Genomic DNA, 12,467 nt, shown 5'->3' with positions numbered 1-12,467 from the left:
TTTCTGTCTGACTTATTTTACTTGGCATGATTACTCGAGATCCATCCATGTTGTCACAAAAGGCAGTACTTCGTCTTTTATTATGGCTGAGTAATACTCCACTGAATTTATGTACCACATCATCTTTATCTAATCATCTACTGTAGGGCACTTTGGTTTCTTCCATACCCTGACCACCATGAACAATGCTGCTATGAACATTGGGGTGCATATATCTTTGTGGATATTTTCAGCTTTTTTGGGTAAATATCCAGAATAGAAATTGCTGGATCATATGGTAATTCAATTCTTATTTTTGTTTGTCATTTTTTTTGTTTTGTTTTATTTGTTTGTTTGGTTTTTACACCTACAGTACCTGGTCTTCCTAGGCGGTCTCCCATCCAAGTACTAACCAGGCCCAACCGTGCTTAGCTTCTGAGATCAGACAGGATCAGGCTTGTTTAGGGTGGCATAGCCATAGACAATTCTTAGTTTTTTAAGGAACCTCTATGCTGTTTTCCATACTGGGTGTATCAGTTTGCATTCCCATTAGCAGTGTATGAGGGTTCCTTTTTCCATAAAATCTTTCCAACACTTGTTATTACTTGTGATGATAGCCATCTCACATTTGTTGGCTTTCAAAGCAAATTCTGTCATTAACTTGACAGAATTTAGATCTTTCACTCAAACTTCACAAGTAATTCATCATCAACCCAATTTTATAGCTAATTTTGGCACAGAAAAGTTACATTACAAGCCCAGAGTGAATAAACAGTAGAGCCCAAATTCAAACCTGTATTAGTAGATTCCAACTTTGATATTTGGTGAACTCTGCTATATCCTCTAAACAAAAAAAATGAGAGCCATAAGAAGTTTGTTTTCAATATCAAATAGTAGTTACCCCACCATAAGCACCAACCCCAATCTACCCCTACATCCCAAACTCTTCTGTCTTCATTCATTTGACTTCCTATCCGCATAGCTGGACTACTGTGTATTCATGTCCTCTGGGAAGGAATGTGACAAAGATAAAAGCTGAGAAAAAATGAAAGGTCTCTCTGGTTTATGAGTATCAATATCTAGGACTTGAGGAAATAAACTGGGTTACCCAAAATAAAAAGCAAAAATACAAGAAAACTCTCTGATTAAGAAACTGGTTTCTTCCTCCTCCAACCCTAAACACTACTCTATCCACCCAGGCAACTTAAACTGGAAGTAGAGAAAAGTATATAGAGACAGTGAGGATAACAGGTGCAGACCTCCCTGCTCCCCTAGTCAAGCATGGAAGATGGCTAAAGCCTCAGCTGGCTTCAGGAAATCCAAGAGTAGAAGCAAAACCTGCCCACCTCCTTCCACAGGGAGAGCCCTATGAGAAGGATATGACTCTTCTTTTGGCCTTTCCCTTTTAGGATTTTATACACTTAACGTTCCCTCCCAAAGTTGTTGGCGTTTCAACATGGAATGAAAGCAAGAGAAAGAGCCCTGTGCCCAAAGAGTGTCATGGACATACAGAAACCTTGTGACCCAGACACTTTGCAGACACCAGCAACATGTGAGTTTAAAGTGATGCCACAACTGCACAGAGAAGACCGTGTAGGACAGTGGATGTCTTTGTGGATGCAAGAGTGGACAGGTGACATTGGAGACCAGTGGGATCCTTCCCTATCCTGAGATGAATACAACCCAAAGGAGAAAGGAAAACAGAATCCCTAAAATATCATTTCTTCCCACCAGCCTGATAGAATGGATATTTGATATAGAAATTAAGTTGTAGAAAATGGTTTTATTTTTGCATATCTTAGTTTTTGTAATAAATTATATCTTCCATACAATCTTTTAAAATATAATTTAATATACTGAAATAACTACAGAATAATAGCATAAATTATTATGTGTGAGCTACCTAATACACCAACACTAACAATTCAAGAAGAGATTTTTACTTTTGAGATACTGAAAGTTGCCTGCAATTCTGTAAGTATGGGGAACAGGAGTTGGAGGTGGTACAGAAGGATGGCCCAGAGGACTTGTCTAATCATAAAACTGATTAAAATTGACACATTCCCTAGCAGTCTAAGGTACAATTATAGGAAGGTAGCATGCCATGTAAAGGAATAGGAAGAGCTGTATAGCTACAGCTCAAACCATCAATTCCATTGTTGGATATTTTACCTGAAACAAGTATATGTAAGATATGGTGGAGAAAGGTGGAGCATTAATTATTCTAAATGTCACCTCCCTGTGCTCCCCCAGATGCGCTACTAATACCACCCCAAATTTCCTAACATCATTTTTCATAATAACTTATGTAGCCTAATTAACAATATTTTCATTTTTAATGATGGGCTAGACTGCAATTTAAAATTAGTGAGACTGTTATCACTATTTATAGGTGATTCTCTTTCTTTCTGCCAACCACATTTTAATCCACATTCGATAAACTATCCACAATAGAAAAACATCCTTTTCTATTTTAAGATCCCCTTTAAAAGCCCTGGATTCTGTTAGTTTTTGACAAAAAACAACTTCTGGTCTAACAATGGTGGACAACCAGAATTCCAATGAGTGTGCTTTTGGTAACTCGTGTTTATAAAGTCATGTATCACTTTCTCTTGTGACCTGTCATCAAATGTGACATAATTTAATGTGACAGCTCTAATTTTAAGGATGGCATTTTGCACTTTGCTTTCAAACTCTCCGAGTACAGTTATCCAAGAGAAGCTGGCTGACCTCAATGGAGCAGACGGGAGACGGTTAACAGGTTGCCAACTTTAAATTACTGCTGAGTAGCTTAGCATATCTCTAGAATAATTCCTTTAAAAAGCAATTAATCATCATTTCAAAAAGGTCCTTGGTGAAGTAAGTGTGTTTTCTGTTTTTTACTTATGGGAGACATTTTGTTGGAAACTACTAGCATGTCTCTATTCACTAGACTGCATTTACATTTTTACTGTTTTCAAAATAGGTGTTTTTGGGGACAGATAATAAAAACTTAAGTAGACTGAAATGTATTTAACAAAGTCAATATGAATAGCAATTAAGAAGAATAAACATTAAGCCACTAATGCATTGAAATATTTGTACTTTGCATCTATTTTCTTCCTATTTTAATTGAAGAGCCATACCTCATGTCACAAACAGGCGGAGATAGCCACCATGGCAGAGCAACAGAGCAGATTCCATAAGTCTGCATCTTTGGTGATATGTTTACAACCTCGAAATTATTTCAAGCTATCCTACTTCTTGAGGCTATAAAAGACAAAAATTCGAAAAAGCGAGGAGAAACTACAGAAATAGCAAAAGGCTTAATTTTAGAGATTTTCCCCAATGTTATTAATAAAAAAACATGTTGATTTTTGCTGTGGCTGTTTCAGTGAAGTTAATAAAGATTGTGCTAGATGCATAAGTATCTTTCAAGATTTCTTCTAATTAAAAAATGAGCCACATTAAAACCTCATTCTAACACTCTTTGGAAGCTGTTATCAAAATCAGTCCATCATCCAGTTCAAAGAACTTTATTAACTAAAGTATGAGAGCCTCCATTTCAAGATTTGATTTTAATGTAAAAAATTGTAAATGTACAGAGAATGGTTAATGAATCATTTATACCTCTACTAACACTCGAGAAATTATTTTGAAGCATATCCTAGATAATATTTAAGATAATATTATTAGAACATTTCCTTTATTGAACACTGTAAATTGCTTTACAGTGAATTTTTTAAAAAATGGTGTGCTTTATTTAAGATCAAGACTATCCTAACCTTAACCCACATGATTCGCAAATTTTAAATTATTCATCTCAGAACTGGTGATGGACAAAGGACTGAGAGTGTATGAGAGAGACAATATAAATATGGTGTTTCCATCCCCAACATCCAGTCTGTGTTCATGAGAGGCATCACTATAGCTCATGGTGGACTTTCCTGCTGAGGCCGGGCATGACTCGCAATGAGTGCCACAGAGTACACCGGTCACTCTAATGAATCAATTAAAGATGGCAGAATAACTATTGACCATCACTGGTCCACAACTTATGGTCAGGGAATTGCATGGCCAAAAGTATGATTCTTTACTAGTTCAGGATATTGTAAAATATCTACAATCACACAGTTTTCAGATTAGAATGAGGACTGAGTATCTGTGGTGGCATGGACACATGTGGGAACTCTCCTTTTCAAGCTCGTAAAGATAAATCATTAAGATTTCAGGGATGCAAGCAAGGGAGACCAAAGCTTGTAAACTAGAGCAGGTACCTAGATGACCCATGAAATCAAGCTTGAGACTAAATTGCTCCTTTTATCAGATCCATGAAAGCAGTTCTTTGTTTTAAAGACAGTAACACCACCTTTACCTCCCATTACAGATACTTTACTAGGAATGAAACAATAAAATCCCAAACTACAGTAGTTTACTAAATCTTCGATGACATCAACAGTAGGACCTACCATTACCTTATGTAGTTTAAGAAAATACATCTTTTTAAAAACTATAGCACTCTATCAGTTATAAGAGGGACCTGATTTCACAAATGTTACAACACATAAATGTACTGTATAACTTTTTTAATGTACCATTTGTTTCTTGAAGTTGCATCGGCAACTTCTTATAGAAAAATTGCTTCCAAAACTGAAGGCAATTTTTTTAATTTTTGTTGCTATGTAAAGCTTGATCTTACTTCCTTTTTCCTTTTGTATTTCATTTTCACCAAACGAACCCCTAGAACAATGGGCTTAAAACAACAGAGAATGTCCTGGCTAGAGAAGAAATGCCTGTTCTTTGCCAGCATTTGCCTTTGTCTATGCCCAAATCCACAGTGAATTTTTTGAGAGGGCCCCAGAAATTGCTCACCAATTAATGTATTTATTCTTAGAGGCTGGAATCCTTCACAGTTGTGGAGACCTAAAATTCTGCGAGCTCAGCCAGGCTATGCTCCCCATCATAGTAGTAGAGAAATAACCAGTTGGCAGTGATATCCTGTTGTTTCTATTGATCAGAACGGCAAACCTACAAAACTATCCAATTACATATGTGAAAATAATTATTATTATTATTATTATAGCTTTTACCAACTAAATATTGAGCAAATTCTTATAATATTTTCCCAAAAATAATGAAGAAACTTGGGATCCCAAGGTAGAATTGGTGGTTGCAAATAGATTGCACTGAAACAAGGTGGCAAGATCATTTTTGACACCTGTATCTCCTTTCGATGAGGCAGAAAATCAAAGCCCATAATGAGGTCAAATTGAAAGGACCTGAATTTCGTTATTCGATGCAATCCGTTGCAGAGGTGTTGCTTTCTTTAAAAAAAAAAAAAAAAAAAAAAAAAGGGTTTTTTTTTACCCTCTATGAAGAAGCATTTTTTTTTTTTTTTTGCTTCTATTGATCACATGGATACTTAATTTCCTCTATAAGGCACACCATCTTGGAATATAATGCTTATAACAGAAATACATTATCTTATAGTTTAATGAACATAGTGGGTGTCACATATATGCTTTTATGATATTCTTTAATTTTTTTAATGCAAAGATTCCCAATCTGCCTACCAAGTGAACTGTTTGGTCATGAAACATTACCTTCTCAGCATGAGGTATGCCCATCAGCAGAAAAGTAGTAAAGAACAGACTAACTTTATTTATTACATTTGTATTGCCTACAAAGCCATTTGCTTAATGGATGAGTCTCATTAGCAGTCCAACCACAACATAAAGAATACAATGATGTGTTTCATAGGTTCATTAAAATAATATTTCAAAGGAGTCATTAGAAAAAAAGAAGCTAAAGATTCAACAGACAGTAAGTTGTCTGCAAATAAATGAGATGGAACCAACATGTTTTCAAGTAAGTTAAGAAACATGTTTACAAATATATTACAGCCATTAAAAAGGGAAGCATCAACTTAGCAAGTGCAGGCAGGGTTGGGGGGGCGGTGATTACTTATGCAATTTAGGAAAACAAAACTGTAACACTTTCACAGCAACATTTATTGTGGATGCAAAGGGTTGTAGGTATTTTTTTTTTAAGTGTGTCTTAAGAAGAAAAAATTGTAACACTAAGATCATTCTCTTCTTTGAAACAAAATTTAAAATATTCAGTCCTATTTTCAGATTACCACTGTTTTTTGTAGACACTTTGTGTTATTTGCCCCAAATCTGCCTGTCTTTTCATATAAGAAAATGTTAATAAATTAGCAAAACGAATATTCCTGCTAAGACCGAAACTACACCAAGAAAACATGTGTCTATTTATACACTTGCATTCAAAAGACAAAGTTCTACAAAGCCCTTATTCTTTAACTACACCTAAGGGCTGACAAATGTTTATTCTACAAATGAATAAGTAAATGAACAACATGATTACTTAACCAAGAGGAGCTTTTAGGTTAGGCTGTTAATTACTATTGCTTGATTGATTTTATTTTTTTTTATACAGTAATTCCACATTTAAGCAAAATGTTGAACAGTTTTATATTCCAATAACGTTGAAAACTTTTCACACAAAATAGTCAAATCTGCACTAAGGTCATAGGGTCTATATTAAAATCAAGGATTTTATAAAGATTCATTTTGTATTTTTTTTTTGACAAGGAAAACTAACACATGCACTAAAAACCACTCAAGAGTTATTTATTCACTTTGTTTTTGAAAGGGCTTAGTTTGATAGTTCCAAAACAGGCAAAGAAGGTCAAACACACATACACACAGTATACATATATGTAGGATTTTAAAATAAGACATGGGCACCGAGAGTGTAGCACTTGTGGTGGACCACAAGGATGACCCCATGTAATTCTGCAGTGAGCTCCCACTATGCATTCTACCTCACCCACAAACACATGACTCAGCATGTGACCTGATTTAGTCAATGGGATATTAGCAAATGTGACTCAGAAACTGCCTTGAAAAGCATTTGTGTATTTCTCTTTGTGCTCTCTGCCATCGCTATCAGCGTGAGAACATCCCTTGGCTAGCCTGCTGGAGAATAAAATACCTGAAGCAAAGCTGAGTCCTTCCGGATAAGGACAGCCTAGATGAACCCAGATCATCCTACAGCCAGCCAGCCCACCCCAGACATGTGAGTGACCCTAGACAAGTTCAACAGCGTTGCCCAGGTAGCCCCAGCTCACTCCACATGTATGAGCGATAACCTCCATTGCAGTGTGGCGCTATCTGACATCCAACACACTTGCACACAGGTTTTGTTGTTTTACCCTCTCAATAGAGGAGCCAGATTTCAGATTTCATAACGTCTAATGCTGTGTTTTATTAAAATAATTAATAAACCATTATTCATTACCTATTTTTAAAGAGAAAAGGTAAATTAAGAGACTTCTATGCAAAGTCTCACTTTTTAAGTGTTGAAAGCTAATTCAGCATAACATCACCAGCTAACTTCAACACACAAGTTCTAACTGTCAATCTTTTCTAGTATTAAGAATACTCCCTGATCTCAAGTTATTTACAGATTTTGCAGGACAGACAGGAAGAATGCATTATACAAAAGAAAATAGTCATATCTTAATACTTACCATCTGGACAAATATAACAAATATGGATTTTTAAATGGCTTTTGGAATGCTTCCCTAAGAGACAAACACTAACAGCTCCCACAATTAAGGGGTTCAATACTATTATAAAAATATTAACTGATAAAAAACTATATTTTAAGGAATTCGTCACATCTAACTTTTTCTAGGGATACTAAAATCCAAAAATAAAAAGCTATATTTTAAGGGATTCATCACATATAACTTTTTCTTGGGATACTAAAATCCAAAAATAAAAAGATCTTTCTGGATATAAACAGTTTGTTCATAAACCAAGGACTTCAGCAAATGCAGCTTCTTGATAGAAAGCATAACACTATTCAAAGATCATTTTTTTAAAAACTTTATCACAACTTGGATAACGTTTTGTAAGGAAATAACAGATATGTGTGTGTGTGCAAATTCAATTACTAAATTACAGGCAAAGTGTTGTAAATCATATATTACTGCTATATTTATGTCTAATGTTACGTATTCCCTTCAAGGTTGTCAGCTCACTGAGGATAAGACCTGGTTATGTTGACATCTGTTTTCTTAAGTTTTTACAATTTCCTGATTCATTCTATTTATGTGGCTGCAGCAGCTAAAAATAAGGCACTGGAAACCATCATTCTGAAAGTCAGCCAGAGAAAGTTGTTATTGATGTGGTCACCTACTAAAAATGCTGTAAGTAATAATTATATTCTATAAATGTAAAATTAATAGATATTTACAGTATATAATTCCAAACCTACAGCAGGGGTAAAAGGATCAAGGACCACAGTAACAATAGCAATGCCAATTGGGACTGAGTACCCAAAGGTCCTCAGGATGTCTCTTAAATTCCAGAAGAAGCATCAGCAGGTAGAGTAAATTAGCAGAGGGGTCCTGATTTCAGGGTATTTGTATACTGGGTTTCTGAGCAGTAGAGATTTCAGTAAACTCAACTAAAAAATGTGGGTTTCTTCTACTAAGCCCTAACCAAGTTTTCACAGCAGGAAGGTAGAGGGTCCCAAGCTACTAGAGTGTTCTACTTTTTCTTTTTTAATGGAATCACAAATAAAAATTTTTACTTATTAGCTCCAAAATTTTATGTAATGTCACAATTTTTTTTTAAAAAATCATCATGTAGAACAAATAAAACACATGTTTAAGCATCTGTACTCCCCTCAAAATGATGTCATCTTTGTTCCTGATCAAGGAAGCTAAAAGAAAGCAGAGTTATCTCTTCCTCTTCCTTATCTTTCATTGTATTACACTAATAGTGCTATTTCAGGTATGGTCCATGAATATTGCCACTCTCTTCAATCTATTTATTCTTGGCCTCAGAAGAGACAGGAAGTGTTGTGGACAGGTAACGTACATGATCCTGCCTATTGGCATTCATGCCCTTGTATAATCCCTCCTGTGTGAAGGAAGAACCTGTGACTTGATTTTAACCAATAGAACATGCAAAGGTAATATGTTACTTCCATGATAATGTTATATAAGACTCTGGCTTTGAAGAAGCAAATAGCTCTGAATTCTACAGCCACAGGGAAATGAATTCTGTCAATAACCTGAAGGAGTTTAAAGTGAATTGTTTGCTAATGCGTGGCTGATGAGACCACAGCCCCAAGAGAAACCCAGATTACAATCTGGTATAACTCTGAAGCAGAGAACCCACCTAAGACATTCCTGAACTTCTGACCCACATAAACTGAGATGATAAATGTGTCTTGTTTTACACCACTAAATTTTGCATAATTTGTTATGTAGTAATAATAAACTAATACAAGGAGTTTGCCCCAAAATTTAAATCAACTACCTCACTAGGCACATTATTTAGTTTGGCTGATGTTTACTTTTCACAGTAAGACTTTCTCAATGAAGGAAGCAATGCTTTCAATTACATTCTGATGCAAGCTCTTTAACCAGCAGCAGACCAATACTGAGTCGCTCTGCTGTACATTTCCGCTCTGTTGTACATTTCCTCAGCATGACAGGAAGATAGGTCTGGTCTAACTGTATATGCAGAAAAGGAGAAAGGTGGTATTTTCTTTGACACAGAATTTTGTCTAATGATATGTGCAACAGGGTAGAGAAGATCAAGGTCAGAGACATAGGGACTGTGGAGAAACAGTTTTTATCATCCATCATCCTTCAAAGTTATATAAGTATTTGTTATCACTACAGTTAAAAGCAATGGATGAGCTGGTATTACTTGTAATAAGCTGATAACAACAATATGATGTGAAGAGAGCAAGACAAAATTCCTTTAAAATTCTCATACTACTACTCTTCCCTGGGCCATTTGAAATCTAGGGAATTTAATAGTACCTACGGTTGGCAAAGAAACAGATCAGTCATTTTTGTCATCTCCTGCTCATAACTTATTTTTAACACAATGAAATCATTTATAGACTCCTGAAGAAACTACGCATTTTCTTTACTTCTCAGTCCTAGCTCTGGCTAATCCTTATGACCCCTAAGGATTTAACTAGGTAGCCCTTACTCCAAGAAGCCTTCCTTAATAAATATGTCCCTCTTCACTGCTTCCCTAATAACCTATGCAACGTTAAACATTTTACTTTTTTTTCTTGTGTTATAATAATCTCTTCATGTGATTGCCATACCTACTAGAGTAGTTGCTATTTGGGATCAGGAATCATGACTTTCTTTTTTTATATTTCCAGCATGCAGGAAGTTTCTGGCCCATAGTAGGTGCTCAATAAATAATAAGTGAAGAGTAAATAAATAAATGCTATATTACCCAAGGCTATACAAAAGCTAAGAGAAGCACTTTAAGATAAGGCAATAATAAGCTTGGAAAATGTGGGTGAAATATGCTGAGAGATTTGAAACACTAAATCTGTTAGCAGGAAGCCTGAGGCAGGGCCTTTAAGGGTAAAAGATTTATGCAGAACGATAGGAAACAAAGATTTTACAAACTAACACATGTTGAATCGAAAAAAAATATCATAGGTACCCACTATACCCAGAAGTTAATTTTTCTCATATCTTGCTTCAAGCAATATATCAATGTTATTAACTTACATGAAATATAAAGAGTGATGCTTTTCTGAGAGCATTTCTTCTGAGGTTCCTTGTCATGTACTTTCATCAGATACCAGGAAGCAAGGGAGCTCCCTGTGGTTGGACTGGCTCTACAACTTAGTGAGGGAAATTCAGTCCTCTACTCACATCTGCCTTGGAGATCAATTCCATAAAACATAACAGATGGTTTGCCAGATAGCCTTAATTTTCAGCTGAATAACTTTGATTTATACAGAGGCCAGTTCTTCGTGTTTATTTCAATGGTTTAACATGATACACTTAAAATCATTCCTCGTGAAAAACTTTCAGGTGATCTTATTGTTATTTCATCACTCTTGCTATGACTCCAGGGACTTTGGCTGCTCCACGTGAAATACTATGAAAAAATCAGATCCACTAAGAATTTGAATCCTCTCCTTCTCTACTCACCCCATCCATCATCTCCTACATAACAAATAAACCAGGACGTGGTTCTCTCTCTTGCTTGTCTTTCCAGATGCCCAGGTGTGGTCAGTAAAAGACTAATTGCTTGTACAATTATTATAAACTATCCAATGTATACTAAGACTAAAAACTGCCAGAGAGAAAGTTTTTCACCTTACCCCAAAGACCATGGGACCCACACATTAGTAGCAGACATTTTCTATGCCACCTCGTGTTAGTGAGTCTAAGTCTGAAGTACTCTTGGTCCAGTGAATTTAGAAATAAATTATTAAGCATGAACACTGCTTGGCATAACAGCTTTAATTAAACAAAATAGAAGTGAGCTTTCTCATCTCACAAGCATGACATCTTGCAAACATAAGAGCTTTAACACAAAAAGGAAATTAGTTGTTAATTTGTAAAGCAAACTTTAGAAATGAGATGGGCAAAGGAATCAAAAAGGCACTTCACAGGAAAAAAAAAATTTGAACTGAAAAACAAATTTTAAAAAACCATGGTAATCTTAATAAACAAAAATTCAAATTGAAATAAGACATATTCACTATTAAAATTACAAAGATTTTAAAAATCATTAAGAAGTGTGTGAAAAAAATGAACATTCATATAGTGATGGCAGGTCCAATAGCTTTTCTAAAGAGAAATTTGGTATAATGCAGCAAAAGCTTTAACGAATTTTACACATTTATCCTAACTATCCTACTTCTTGGAAACAATCACATGCCCAAAGATTTATGTACGATAATATTTCTATCACGATGATGGGCTGGGGTAATTTAAATGTCCTATAATAAAGAATCGGTACGAATCTATTTGACAGACCTGGAACAGTTACTGTCTGCTGCTAAGGTCCCAGTGCAGATGCAAGAAAAGATGGTCGCCATACTTTCTTTCTGTCTGACTGGCAGCCGAAATTGAATGGTGGAATACAGTGGAGGAACATGGAGTTTTTACAACTCAGAAATTACCTTGTAAACAGCTGAAGAGTGTGCTTTACTCCAAAGAAGAATCTAAAATATGAGTTTACAAGAGAAATGTTAGAAAATTAATCTCCTACATCCTTGCCTTCCCATTGATTCCACTTTTAAAAGCTTTAGGGTTAAAACTAATTAAAGTGATTCTTTGAAAAAAAAAATTGGTAATATTGAATATTGTTTGTGATACAGTAAATTGCTGTTAGAATAATAAAGTGTTTTCATGATATGTGACATGCTCACAATATATTAAGTGAAAAAAAGTAGGTACCAAACACTATTTAAAATACAATTACCATTTTATTTTGAAAATATACATAAATGCCTAGCAAAAAAGTATGTATGTTTAAATGGTATTAGTAGCTATCTGTGAAAGGTAGACTTTCAGGGTCTTGTTTTCTTCTTTATATTTTTACTTTAAACTTTTCTTATCCATATAGAGCATGAACCATCATATCCATAAAAATGATAAAAATTCAAAGTGCGGGATTGGGGGGTACAAAATT

General features: G+C 35.2%; 1 protein-coding gene and 1 pseudogene across 3 annotated transcripts in view; both read right to left on the bottom strand.

Annotated features, from left to right (window-relative positions):
• Positions 1 to 12,467, bottom strand: part of FHIT (fragile histidine triad diadenosine triphosphatase) — a 1,278,128-nt gene that overhangs the window by 558,401 nt on the left and 707,260 nt on the right. The gene's annotated exons all lie outside the window — the stretch shown is intronic.
• Positions 344 to 462, bottom strand: LOC118602496 (annotated as a pseudogene).

This window comes from Rousettus aegyptiacus, unplaced genomic scaffold, assembly GCF_014176215.1.
Source record: "Rousettus aegyptiacus isolate mRouAeg1 unplaced genomic scaffold, mRouAeg1.p scaffold_m13_p_4, whole genome shotgun sequence".
Classification (NCBI taxonomy): domain Eukaryota; kingdom Metazoa; phylum Chordata; class Mammalia; order Chiroptera; family Pteropodidae; genus Rousettus; species Rousettus aegyptiacus.
The sequence above is the reverse complement of the archived record's forward strand: the minus strand, read 5'-3'. Positions and strand labels throughout refer to the sequence as shown.